A 15066-nucleotide genomic window follows, 5' to 3' on the forward strand; every position below is an offset into this window, starting at 1 on the left:
TCAATCCCCACAGCAATTGTGGTTCTTGGGGTTCCAAGAGCCTGAAGGAGCAGAATGGCATACCCACCCTCCCAGCCCCACATTTACCATCGAAACCTCCAGTGAAAGCATGAAAATGACACCACTCCCAACAGGTCATTGTCACATCCCAGGAGCTTTCATCAGAGGGGCCTGAACATGAAGCCAGGCTCCTCACATACATTTTTACCATGAATGGGGGACTGGGGGTTGGTCCCTGGTTGACCTGGGAGGGTATGTAGCCACCCCCATCCCCAGTTAAAACCCAGAGTATGTGTTGGGGGTGTCCTGTGTAGAAGGGCCAAAAGTGGGAAATCATACAAACTAGACCTGGTGAAATGAGTTGTGTACACCTCTATTAAGGGTGAAGGATTTCAGTATTCTGTTTGTATTTTTTAGCTTGATGTTGTTTTATTTTCTGGCCATCCTACATCTGAGGAATTACAAATGAGGACAATGGTGAATATATGTGAAAATGGATGAGAGGGATAATTGAAAAAGCAAATAACATGAGAAGAAAGGGGAAAGATCATGTGCTATATAGAATCAGATCATTGGTCCTTCTGCTCAGTATTGTCAACTCTCTTACAGATACTATCTAGGCCTTAGAATAATAGAGTCATAGAATTGTAGAGTTGGAAGAGACCTCATGGGCCTTCCAACTCCCTGCAAGAAGCAGGAAAATCTCATTGAAAGCACCCCGACAGATGGCCATCCAGCCTCTGCTTAAAAGCCTCCAAAGAAGGAGCCTCCACCACAATCCACGGCAGAGAGTTCCACTGCCAACAGCTCTCACAGTGAGAAAGTTCTTCCTGATGTTCAGGTGGAATCTCCTTTCCTGTATTTTGAAGCCATTGTTCCGTGTCTTAGTCTCCAGGGCAGCAGCAAACAGCTTGCTCCCTCCTCCCTATGACTTCCCCTCACATATTTGTACATGGCTATAATGTCTCCTCTCTGTCTTCTCTTCTGCAGGCTAAACATGCCCAGATCTTTAAGCCGCTCCTCATAGGGCTTGTTCTCCAGATTCTTAATCATCACCCTTCCTCTGGAAGCTTTCCAGCTTATCAACATCTCCCTTCAACTGCGGTGCTCAGAATTGGACATAGTATTCCAGGTGTGGTCTGACCAAGGCAGAATAGAGGGGTAGCATGACTTCCCTGGATCTAGATGCTATACCTCTATTTATGCAGGCCAGAATCCCATTGGCTTTTTTTGCCACCACATCATATTGTAGGCTCATGTTTAACTTGTTGTCTATGAGGACTCCAAGATCTTTTTCACACCTACTGCTGTCGAGCCAGGCATCCCCCATTCTGTATCTTTGCATTGCACTTTTTCTGCCTAAGTGAAGTATCTTGCATTTGTCCCTGTTGAACTTCATTTTGTTAGTTTTGACCCATCTCTCTAATCTGTCAAGATCGTTTTGGATTCTGCTCCTGTCTTCTGGGGTGTTGTCTATCCCTCCCAATTTGATGTCATCTGAAAATTTGATAATCATGCCTTCTAACCCTTCATCTAAGATGTTAATAAAGATGTTGAACAGAATCGGGCCCAGGACGGAACCCTGCGGCACTCCACTCATGATCCTCTCTAGAAGGTCCCATCTACTCATTTGAACTACATTATTATGTTCAACATAATCTCATATAGTGCAGATTGATCTGCATTGAACTGGATTATATGAGCCTATACTTCCATATATTACAGTGGACTGCAGTTAATCTGTATTCTGAAATTGCATTATATGGCAGTGTAGATGGGACTCAAGTCTCCTACTGAAGCACTTACCCCAAGATTGTGAAGCTTCTGCAATTAGACAAGATCAAGTGTATTCATGGAGATATACTAGGATTTATCTTTTTGTGCTAAAATGAGAGACACAGAAGGTAGTTGGGGGAAAGTGTCAGAAACAACATAAGAGTTGTGAGACAATATAAGAGAGGAGGTATGGAGATGTTGTGTAGGACTCAAACTCTGTAAAAAAAATCAAAGCAACCTTGTGTTATTGGTGTCTACATATTGACTTTTTGTAGTTGTTCAAAGGGCAAAGCATACATGCTCTCAGACTATAACCTGTGTATCTCTTCTTGGCAAAACGCTCAACTAAACACAGTGGGATTTACTCCTGTTTAGATGTGTATAGTACCGCTTAGCCAACAGTAACACTATCAAGTTGTTCAATGTTATTATCTCAATATACGAGACATGGGGCTGGGCCTAAGCGTAATGGCTTTCTTTAAATCACACAGCGTATTCACATCAGAACTGTTATGTGGATGGGCAAACACAAATATTGCAGAAAAGAGATCTAGGCTAAATCAATATTGACACATTTGGTCATCCAGCCCCGGGCCTTTGAACACAGCACATTCAACAATACAAATGGAGAATTAGGGTTGAACATCTTTAACATATCTGTGGCAGTCAGGTTTCACACCTCCCTCATCATGCAGGGGGCAAGTATACCAATTGAATTTGGCAGATGTAAAATATAGGGGAATGCTGTCTTCGTTTATTTTAAAATTCAGAACTTTTATATTCTAGAAAATAATAACTTCAGGTTTTTTTTTAACTATGCATATTGTGGAAAGTAAAAATGACCAGTTTCCGCATTCCTACTTCCAGACTGAGCTTCAATAATAGTACAACCTTCAATCTCACATAACATTTAACAAGGCAGCATGGAAATAGAAGCTGAAAATCAGACACATTTATTGATTGGCTTTCTTGCTGCCTCCCTGCTTTCTGATCTCCTCAAACACTATGTGCAGATAGCATTCCAAAGCATGTAATCATGTTAACTAAAATGCAGGATGTCTTCAATCATTTCAGATAGTGCTTTTTATTCTCAAAGCTTTTAGCTTTCAAACGCAAAATGCACTGAGTAGCAGGGGGTTACTGAGCAGACAACTGAAAATGTGAAAACCAGAGGTCTGTCTTTCGCCTACAGTCATTTCTCCATAGCAATTACATGAATTCTAATTTAAAGGTACAACTTTAAAGGTGTAGTACAGGTTAAGGCAAGAACTGCAGAATTAACAGAAAAGAGGAAAGCTGGGCAATGTGCCTGTCTTTTCAAATGTTCATTTTTCATCAATGTGCTATTATTTATTCACAGCCAAAGGTCAACATGAAATGGAGCCATGGAACAATTTCCATAAAAGGAAAATAAAGATAATTTTCTGAAGCCCATACACACACACTGCTTTATAGGATAAATACTCAACGTACGAGATCTGAATAAGCAAAGCAACAACTTCTCTTTTCCTTTTATGGTTCTGAAATTACTCTGAAAGTCACCTCATTAATCTCTGCTTGGATTAACTTCATAAACAAAGGGTGAGAGTCTATCAAAGAGATTAGTTAAGCATGTCAGTCATGTGAGAGTCTGTCCAAACATTATGTTGCTCCAAAACTGACCACATGTTTTTCTGTAAAGAATCATTGCATACCTCCTTAGTTCCAAGACTCAAAATATGGTACAGTAATAATCATCCTTGGTTTTTCTTCTGATTGAGAGTGATAATGTCTACCATAGGCCCTCTCTACATTCCCATATAATGTGGTTTCAGAATCTAGATTATATTGCAGTTCAAACTACATTATATGGCAGAGTAAATTGGACTTAGAAAGCAAAGGTAATCACAACGAACATGACCTGTTTGTGAAGACATCTGTGAGAGGAGAAGTGATATCACATGTGGCCCTATTATCTGAATTTATTCTGGAAAATTACAGAAGTGGTTAAGTAGCTGAATGTTACATCATTGTAATATATGGCTAGTCTTTACTATTTTACTTCATCTCTTATTTTTCTATAGAACAAATAATGCTGTTTTTATTTTAGTGATTTTATTGAATTTTATTTCATTTTTTTAAAAAAATGATTTTATGAATGTTGCATATAACATCATTTAATCCAAATAAGAGTGATATCTGCTGGAATCATGGCTTGAAAATATTTGATCCTAAAAACATACTAAAAGACAAACTTTGATTTTGTCATTTTAGATTAGGGACACCACTTTGCTGCAGCATGTTATACAAGGGACATCAATTCTATATCTCCTTGCATAATAACTTCAGGAAACACTTTTTGATTTATCAATACTGCAGAAACATTTGTTTCCTTCCATAGTAGAGAGAAAAGTATTCAAATGGCCGTTTGTATGTAATGATGAAATGTTTGAATATTTGCATCCCTATTAATGGCAGCAGTCATTTTTGGTTTCTTCACAGATCAAGTGATATAGAACTAAAATTCTGCAGTTTAGACAGTAGTTGTATAAATCACACAAATATTCAAGTTTTGTGGAGACACATGGTGAGGTTGAGGTCATACAGGAAGGAATTGTGGCATCTCCCAGAGGCCTCTGTGTACTGTACCAGCCCCAAGAGAAGTGGTGTGAATTGTACGCCAACAAGTTCAAAGCTCTGAGTTTGAATTTAATGATTGTGGGAGTGTCTGAATTGAATGATTGAGTGTTTTTACTCAGATAGAATAGATAGGTTTATAGCCAGAGCCTTGGCTTGAATTTAGGATAAAGATTACGACTGTCCATAGGATACTGGAAATTGGATGAAGATCCCCTGTTGGGGACTTGGGTTGGAAATACTGCCCAGCTTGGGGCTAGACCTTTCTGCATATCCTATGTTGAAGAAAATCACACTGATGTCGGCTGGTAGATCATTTCTGTCATTCAATGGGTTCATCTTTCATAGAATAGAATCATAGAGTTGGAAGAGACCCTGTTGGTCATTCAGTCCAACCCTCTCTCAAGAAGCAGGAAAATTGAATTCAAAGCACCCCCAAATGATGGCCATCCAGCCCCTGTTTAAAATCATCAAATGAAGGCGCCTCCACCACATGCCGGGCAGAGACTTCCACTGCTGAACAGTTCTCACAGTTAGGAAGTTCTTCCTCCTGTTCAAATGGAATATCCTTTCCTGTAATTTGACAGCATTGTTTTACATCCTAGTCTCCAGGGCATCAGAAAACAAGCTTGCTCCCTCCTCCCTCTGACTTCCCCTCACATATTTATACATGGCATCATCTCTCAGCCTTCTCTTCTGCAGACTAAACATGCCCAGTTCTTTAAGCCAGTCCTCATAGGGCTTGTTCTCCAGGTCCTTGATCATTTTAGTCACCCTCTGGACACATACCAGCTTGTCAACCTATTCCATAAATTGCAGTGTCCAGAACTGGACACAGTATTTCAGGTGTGGTCTGACCAAGGTAGAATAGAGAGGTATCATGACTTTCCTGGATCTAGACACTATACTACTATTTATGCAGGCCAAAATCCCATTGGCTTTTTTAGTTGCTGCATCCCATTTTTGGCTCATGTTCCATGAGGACTCCAATATCTTTTTACTTATACTACTGTCTAGCCAGACGTCCTCCAGTCTGTTTCTTTGCATTTCATTTTTTTCTGCCTAAGTGGAACATTTGTCCCTGTTAAACTTCATTTTGGTAGTTTTGGCCCATCTCCATCTCTCTCATCTGTTAAGATTGTTTTGAATTTTGCTCCTGTTTTCTAGAGAATTAACTATCCCAATTTGGTATCATCTGCAAATGTGATGATCATGCCTTATAACCCTTCATCCAAGTCATGAATAAAGATGTGGAACAGAACTGGGCCCAGGACTGAACTCACTCGTCATTTTTTCCAGGATGAAGAGAAAGCATTGGTGAGCACCCTTTGGGTTTGTTCACTTAACCAATTACAGATCCATCTAACCATAGTTTTGGCTAGCCCACATTTAACTAGTTTGTTGTTGAAGGCTTTCATGGCCGGGATCACAGGGTTGTTGTATGTTTTTCGGGCTGTATGGAACATGGCCATACAGCCTGAAAAATATACAACAACCCTTTGACTAGTTTGTTTGCCAAAAGTCATGGGGAAACTTGTTGAAGGCCTTATTGAAATCCAGATATGCTATATATTGGCCAATGCCTGGACATGGACCTATGTATATCGGCCAACACTTCTCATCAACAGTAACCAATAAAGTTGTGGCCTACTTTTTTTTTTCAACTAAGAATATCTTGAGGTTTTTCTTGAGTGGAGCTTAGTCACCCTTGGGCACACAAATAAAAAAATGAAAACAAAAGGATTTTACTTGAGAGATAAAGTGCATTGAATGAATAAAAGAAAAGAAAGATAAAATATGAAATAGCTAAGGAAATAAATGCACTATTGGGAATAATAATGGAGTTCTGTATATTAAAGAGAGGAGCAGGAAGTCTGTTCTGATATATTCTGGTATTTCAAAGCACATGCTTCAATGTATTGAAATCTGTCTGCCACATTTCCCCAACTGTACCCCTGACCCCTTTGCAATTTTGCATACCATCAAATAGCTTCAAAAAACCAATTATACCTTGTGGAACTTATGATTGGTCATTTTGATACATCCTCTCTCCATAATATTCTACTTTGGAAAAAATAGGTTCTTCTAATCTAATAGTATCTATGGCCCCTTCTACATAGCTGTATAATATTCACATCACCTGTTTTGAACTGGTATATATGGCAGTGTAGACTAGGATAATCCAGTTCAAATAAGATAATGTGGATTTTCTGTTTTGATAATTTGGATTATCTGGCAGTGTAGATAGGGCCTAGTCTACTAAATTGTAGCCGAAAGTGAACACTTGCCCCAAGAAGTGCTAGAGTAGAAGGTAGTCCTTTTTAATTATGGATAAAATATGGGACATATCAAATTTTATATCACCATGGGTCTCATACACTACATCTGGGACAATATTACTATGCTAAGAATTTATTAAGAGTTTTCATTCTTCAGGAGACTTTGAAAAGAAGAACACTTTTTTCAGTCTTTTTTCCAATTTCTTTTTGTATTTCTGTTTCAGTTTTACTGTTTTCAGATTTAGTTTTAAGATAAGTGGAGGTTACTGTTAAAGTTTGCGTGTATATGTTTAAAATCCCACTTAAGTCCAGCCCGAGGCATTTGTCACTCTGGGATCCAACAACAAATGGTATCTTCCCAAGTCAAGGTGAAGATCATCTACAGCCAGAAAAATTATTCTGGAGTAGGAGGCATAAAATTCCCTTCCAACCCCTGCCTATTTCTACAAGTAAAAATAGAAGGAAAAATTGACAAGTTGCTGCTCTTTCATGGTATCACAATCTGTTGCCAGAGGCAGTTACTTCACTCTGTCTAATCATAGAGCTGGCCCTGATCTCAAAAGATTACATCTAATGGTTGCAATGAGATGACTGTAAGTTCTGTCTCTTTATGCATTATACTATTTTAGTTGTTATAATAGTGGGCTAGACAGAATTTGTGAATAATATTGCACAAAAGCACATTTGAGCACTCCATGAGCTCACTGCTATCTTGTTCCCAGGATGTGCAAGTGAGCTAGGGGAAAGGTGAAACAGCATATGCCTCTTGTGATATATCATCTATGTGACCCTAATACACTCTATTTTAGAAGTACTAACACTAAAACTAATAGTCCATGTCTGCTTACCCTACCAGGAATATGTAAAGTAAATTGTCCAGTGCAGGACTATATATATTATACAGTGGCAAAGTCATCTCTTTATAGTCAGTGAGGAACTGAGGTCAAATCTAGTTTGCCTGGGCATGGGCGAACAGCCTCTGCCAGATGGTGGTGAACAAATAAACACACTGACAAAGTAGCTGTTTTGGGTAAACTGGCCACAACATTTTATTGGTTACAGGAATGAAGGGTTGGCTGCCCTGCATGGGTCCCGGATCAAAGATCGGACAGCACATTGCTGCCTGATCCAAAAGGAGCCAAGGTGCAACCGACACCCGACCCGGTGGTCGGTCTCCAGCGCCGCCTGGTGGAATAAAAATATCCCCTCCCCCTAATGCCAATGAAAAGGGGGGGGGGTGGAGTATTTTACGAGATCCGAGACCCATGTCACACGCCACGCCAACGACAGTTGTGACATAAACAACGAACATAATGTATGCAGGGTGGGCGGGATGGCAAGCTGCAACAGCCGAATGGCTGCCGGCGAGCCTCCCGGGGGCGGAGCCTGGGCTGGCCCTGCCCACGGAGGGGCGCTGACCAATGGCAGCCCGGGAGTTCAGGACTGCCATTGGCCAGCGGGAACTGGCGGCGGGAAATGTTCCCGCCGTGCCGAGGGGGCTTCTGGGAACAAGAAGCCCCGACCCGCCGCCATGATGGGGAGGGAGGGATCGCCCCTCCCTGCAACAAGCACGGCCCGGTGAGTCGGGCCCTGCTCTTTTCCTGGCATGTGAACAATATACATGTTGATGGCATTTGATGCCTGCACTTTTAAGTGTACACTTAGACATTTTTAATCACAGGTTAGTTTTTGTTTTGTTCTTTATAGTACTGCAATCTTTCTGAGAAGAGTTACCTTTTACACTGCAGATCTACAAATCTCCCAGCTAATATAACCAATGATGCTGATCCATGGGGAATTCTGGAATATGTTGTCTAATGAGTCCCCTTGGAGAGAAGGGCGAGGTAGAAATATCAGAAATAAAATGTAATTTTCTAAGCTGTAGAATGTTCCTCAGTGAGTGAAAATAGGTTCTAAAAAGCTTGCTTCTGTATGCTTGATTCAGTCCCACCAACTACTCCAATACAGAAGAGTGAAGGTGGAAAATCTATTCTTACAAGATAATTTTGGGAATAGTGATAAGGTTATTGTCAAAGAAGAAAACACTATAGCTTCATCATTAATTACAACATTCACACTGGCCTCCAACTGACAAGAGTTCTTCTCTCACCCTGGACTTTCCATGGATATATAAACCTTCCTTGCTTAGTTTCTCCATACCTCACAACCTCTGGGGATGCCTGCCATAGATGTGGGCGAAACATCAGGAGAAAATACTTCTGGAATATAGCCATACAGCCCAGAAAACATACAACAACCCTGTGATCCCAGCCATGAAAGCTTTCAACAATACAACTTCTTTTTCTTTGTATCAGTAATACACAAAACACTGTTCAAACAGATACTCTAATATTTCCCTTTTATGGAGAAAAGCAATTTTTCCAAATTAAAAATAATAATGATTATCTTTATATTTCAGATATTGAGGCAATTAGTTTTCTTTTCATTGTGTGTTTATTGTATTCAAAATATTTATATACAGCACATGCTTTACAAAACTTAATTTTTGTGCTACAACATGGGTGGGAATTTGGACAGCTTTTAATAATTGTTAAGAAATGAGCAAACATTGGCAGATATGTTTCAACTGGGTATTGTTAACAGCTGGAGTATTTTCAGTTTGGCTCAACTTTATATCCCGAAGATTATCCCAAAAAAGTCATCTATGTTATGGAAATAACTGCTTGAAAATTGCCTCTTTTAAAAATAGGACTAGTAGATAAAACTATGTGTTCAGTTTGTGCCTGCCATTTGCTAGCCAACTTTTTAAGTGCACAGTCATTTGCAGGACTTCCTGTGGGATTGAAGAAATCAATATCAAGTGAGTCTTTTTCTCTCTTTGTGTGTGTGTGTGTCTATTTCATACCACTTTGTATTTTTCACTGTATTGTAGATCAGTGTTTCTCAATCTTCTTACAGATAAGAAGCATTTCAGTCATAACTTCAAAAAGGTTTATAATGTGGAAGTAAGAAAAAAACTACAGCTCATAGACCACTTCACAATGTGTTTACCTGAGTTGCTACCAAGTGACTCATATAGACCTGCAACAAGTAGTCTTCTCCAAGAAAACATTCTTATTCCCCATTGAGTCTAGTGTGGGAAATGTCTCTTTTGTAAAAGGTCTTTTTTTTCCCCTGCCACTAGAGCATTTTGGCTTCTCTGTAGTATGCATCTCTGAATGTTATACTGGTTGGAACAAAAAAACAAAAAGGACTCAATGGCAATGATTTTTTGATTCTCCTAGATCAGAACTAGCTCGAAATAAGATATGGTGTACCACTTAGAATGCACGCAGCCCAGGAGTGTAAAATATGACTGCAGTAATTTATCTGGATTTCACATTAACAAATTACATGGAATAGCTCTACCTCTCTTTCACCAGTGGAGGTGATAATATGTTGCCATTGTGGATCACATTAATTTCAGATCTAACTTTACACAGAACTTGGAGGTTCTTTGTAGCAGGGAAGCAGGTAACAAGTTGGGCCAACAATTATAAACATTATCTGTTTTCCTTCAGAGTATTCGGATATCTATATCTCTACATCTCTATATCTCTATAGCTATATCTCTATGATTCCATCTACACTGCATGAAAATTTGTGCAAAGGGCCTCAAGATAATGGAGTAAAACTTGAAATCCAGGTTTACTCTGGATTAAAAAAATATCCAGGAAGATATGGACATTCCAGGAAAGTCTGCACCTGGAAGCCCGGGTAAATGGGGTGGGATAGCAATGTTACCATCCTTTGCTTGCTGCTCATTTAAGCCTAAAACTGCCAGAGACAGGTCACTGGGGTGACTTCCTTTTGTGTCAAAATAATGGAGCCTAGGCATTGCAGGAACCCATAACTACAATTCATGTGGAGTTGAAATCACACATCAATCTCTAGTGATTTCTGCAGGAATAATTAGTTAGCTTCTCTAGAATTTTTTTTTACCTCCAATTTATTTCATAGAATACATGGAATAGCAATTAATGTTCCTCAAGTGGACAAAGTTGGATTCCAGGCTATCCCTAGCAATTGGGTGCTAAAGATGAAAAAATGGCAAGCCACTTCCCCCAACAACATTTCTTATGCCACATTTCTTATGCCAAATTGCAGCACCATTATATTCCTACATGTCAATGGCACATTTCAGATTTCAGTCATAGAAAGTATGACTTACATTTATTCTAAGATCTCGTGATGCAAAGTAGGGAAGTAAATAAAGGAAGAGGAGGAAATATGAAATATTGAAAACTATAAATTGAGTGGTGATAACTGCTGTCTGAAGTAATTCCAAAGAAAGCAACAATACATTTAAATAAAATAGATCTAGATAGGATCACAGCAACTGCCAAGAATTACAATTATAAACAAACAAACAAAAACCAACAAAATGCCAAATCCACAATACTGTGAAATCTTTATTGGGCCAACTAATATGCACAAAACACATAATTAGTGCATTTTCAATGGCTTAATAAAGATGTCACTATTTTGTGAATTTGAGATTTTGTTGTATTTTGCTACATGACCGGTACAGATATCCATGAATGGTTCCTTGTTTTCAAATAAAGAAAATGGAACTATGTGAAACATCAAATTATCTGATGCTTCCTCGTACAATTGGTTCTCCCGATCTCGGGTTTTTGTTGTTGGAATTAGCTATTTCTGTTAGTTTTACCACTTTATTATTGGATCAGGTTTTAATGTAAGGATTTTATCGTATTAGCACCCAGGGAGGACTTGATGGCCATGATGGGGACCTAGAAATATTAAAAAATATTGTAATTTTTTTCTATAGATGGATAAATAAGCTTCTACTGTTACCATTCAGAACAAACAATTCATGAAAAACACAATAAAAACAATATTTTTATTATGATTACCATGCTGATGGCTGCTGCTTTGATGCAGAAAATTTTACTAATCCAAGATCAGAGGGTCTCTTTCACTCACAATGGGAGTTCAATTCAGGATTCAATATTTCATTGCTTCTATCTAGCTGATCATGTAATTATATTTTGTAAATCTCTCATTTCTTCTAAGGTATCTAAGAGGAGTGTGCACCAACTATGAGATCTTGTTTGAATCCTTATCCATCAGTTTGAAGTCTTCCTGTCTGAACTCTCATCTGATTCCAAATCTTGATTTAAAATTATAAATGTGCCTTCCCATACATATAACTGAAAATTAACAAAAGGTGCTTCACTTTATATGTGCCAGAACTGGATCTGAAGGAGTCGTGGACATATAAAAATTTATACATGCTATATGTGATTGAAAGTTCCGCCTGTAAGGGACTTACAGACGAAAGTGTAGTTTCAAAACCTGCCACAGCAAGCTTGAAGAGTGATTCTCCCGCTTACCCTCCCTAGACTTTCACACCACATTCCTTCCTGCTTTCACTTGTAACAAAGGGATAAGCCAGTGCCTTGCTCTCTTGCCAGTTAGGGAGTCATGGTCACTTGAAGCAGATACAAAAGTCCAGTTTAATCCAGTTTTTTTTTAATGTTTGCACATGTTTACTTGCTTAGTAATAGAGTGTTGAATCCCAGAGCTACACCTTTCTGACCATAAGACACCACACCAACTGAATATAGCAGCAAGCAGTTTATTGAATAATATATATAAAAGCCAAGCAATAAAAAGGATTAAAAAGGTAAAGTTTCTAAAGGTTTCATCATAACATCGGCAATAGTCCATCACTTCCAAGATACAAGAATAGATCACAAGGCACAAGCTTGTAAAATCCAAAAAAACAAGGCAGAGTAAATCCCAAAAGACAAGGCATAAACTTGGTAAACTGGAACTAGGAAATAATTCTTTTGGTTTCAAAGAGCAAAATTTGGCATGACAGGAACCATGAATCAAAATCCATATAGGAAACTTAGAGCATGAACAGGCACGACTGACTTGAAGCACCAACATTGACCCCAATGAAGTAACATGCTTTCCCCTTTGCCTTAATAAGCTTATTCCCTTAAGAAAAAGACATTTTGTTTCAAGGTTAGTCACCATCCACGACTGGTTTCGACTTAGGTGCTTGCCTAAGGAATCAAACCAGTAGCAGAGCACCTCTGTAGGAGAGTTGATGCAGGAGAGTTATGTCCACTCTGTCATTGGTAATGACACATTGAAATTAAATACTTGAAGAATGAAATTAACTACTCTAGGTTCTCCATACCTGCATAACCACCACCTGAGGAAGACTACACAGTCGAAACTGGTCGTGGATGGTGACTAACCTTGGACTTGTTTAAAACATTGGATTTCATAAAAGGATTCACTTACTTGGACCTTTAAATTTGGACTCACAATTAGTGACTTATACAGTCCTCCATGTGGAACATGAACTCTGGTGGGCATTGGACTCACAAACTCTGAATATAGAGTTTTACTTTCTATGTATGTATGTGTGTTGGTAATACATTGATTATATTTTGGTTTAATTACTGTTGTATAGTTCATATTATTGGATTACATTTCTAGCTATAGTGGCCTCTTGCCTGTGCATTTTAGGGAATCCTTTCTTTGTATTATACATTATTTAAACAGCCATCTCCTAAAGTGTTAGAATGGGAAAGCTATGATAACACCAATTGCTCCCAAACCAATGAAATAATGAGTCAACACAAGAATGTGGGTTAAACTATGCACAACTTTTATTTAATGTTACTGATCAATCTCTAATTGAACTGCCAACCAGTTTAAAGGCACAAACTTGGGTGTGCATATGAATCGAGGCAGTAGCCACCCAAGACCTACTCCTCATCTATCAAGGGTGAGACACCATGGTCCCCGGCTACAACCAACTGTTGATTCCAGGGTGACCACTCAGGGAAATTGATAGATAATTCTGTCCCAATTCCAGAAGATATTGGAACCAGAACTGTCCCCACTCAAGGCCATTGCTGTTCACCCTCACCTCGGTGTATTTAATAGTCGTTGAGGGTTCCCGTTCATGGCCAACACCACAAAGGGGTGCCTTAGGTGCATACCGAGATATAAACCTATCCCTGCTTTTCCACATGATAGCCTATTAAAGCCCCATTAGCCCTGTACAAAACAGTATAGGGTAGGTGAAACACCCCACCCACTTAAAATATGACGGGGATTCTTACCCGACCCTAATGCCAACTTTTAAAGTACACTGTTAAAGAGCAGGAGGGTGTGTCAAAGCTCTGAGCCAGAATGGAGAGCAGGGCGGGGATCTACACCATGTCAGCCTCACCCCTTTCAAGTCCCAGTCGGAACTATTTTTAAGGCTCTTCCTTCAACAGAAGGGAGAAAAGTATCTTCCTCCCCTTCATCTTGAGGGGGGCGAGGAGCAATTGCAGTGAGTCACAAAATAACGGCTTTCACTACATCTCCTTACTGTGATATTCTCCTTATATGGAGAGAATGGGAGACATTTATCAGTTTTTGAATATAAACTGTCTCTCAATTGAAACTTTTAATTAATCTTCATTTGTTTTGTTAACAAAACAGGGAGGGTCATACAATGAGCTTTTAAGGGAACACTTTGAGATAACTAGTTGAAGGCGACTAACATATGTTTGTGGTCTGTAATGGAAGACCTGGTAGAATATGATTGCTCCCACCTAGGGAGAAATAATTTTAATGGGGAATTTAACACTTATGGTATACTTGGCAATATTCTCCAGGGATATCACTATGGACTGAAGAATTTTATATGTTCACATTTCCTTTTAAGCCTGAAAAGGTATGAGCATTTTTCCAACCCCACACTGTTAATAGATTTTTCTCTATAGATTGTTCTCCCCTCTTGAGTGCAGCATGCTTGATTTTAAGGAAGCAGAATTACTTCTAAGCTTGCATTTTCAAAACTCATGGGAATGTGGGATTAGCAAGGCATATGAATGCCTTGAGCATTAAGTTTCTCTGAATCTGTAACCCTGTGGCACTGAATCTTCACTTTATTGCAGCACAGACAATGAAAGGAGACTATAGAGCAGCCCTCTAGCATTTTATCTTTTAAAGTCTGGTTTTAACAAGCTTGCTTCTAAGCAGATTTGTACTAAAATCAACGCAAAGCATTTTTAGAGGCATTTATGTTTGGGTGGCTGAGGGGGAGGGCAGGAATGAATGCTACTGGGTTTTTTCTTAATGCATTTTAATACCCATTAAGACATATCTTGATAGAAGACAGATAAACCTATAGAAAGAAGGAGACATTATATACTTCATGAAAAATTCAGAAACAACTTTCTCCTATACTGGAGGGAAAGGAACTGACACTGGATTCTTAAAAACACTAGTGTATCTTGAAAATCACTTTTTTTCTATTTGAATGGGCTCCAGGGTAAAACTGGGGTCAAGCCCTCCCTATATATGTCCTCATGTAATGTGTATTTTTGGAAAAGATGCAGAAGGAACTAGACTC

This window comes from Anolis carolinensis, chromosome 4, assembly GCF_035594765.1.
Source record: "Anolis carolinensis isolate JA03-04 chromosome 4, rAnoCar3.1.pri, whole genome shotgun sequence".
NCBI classification, from domain to species: domain Eukaryota; kingdom Metazoa; phylum Chordata; class Lepidosauria; order Squamata; family Dactyloidae; genus Anolis; species Anolis carolinensis.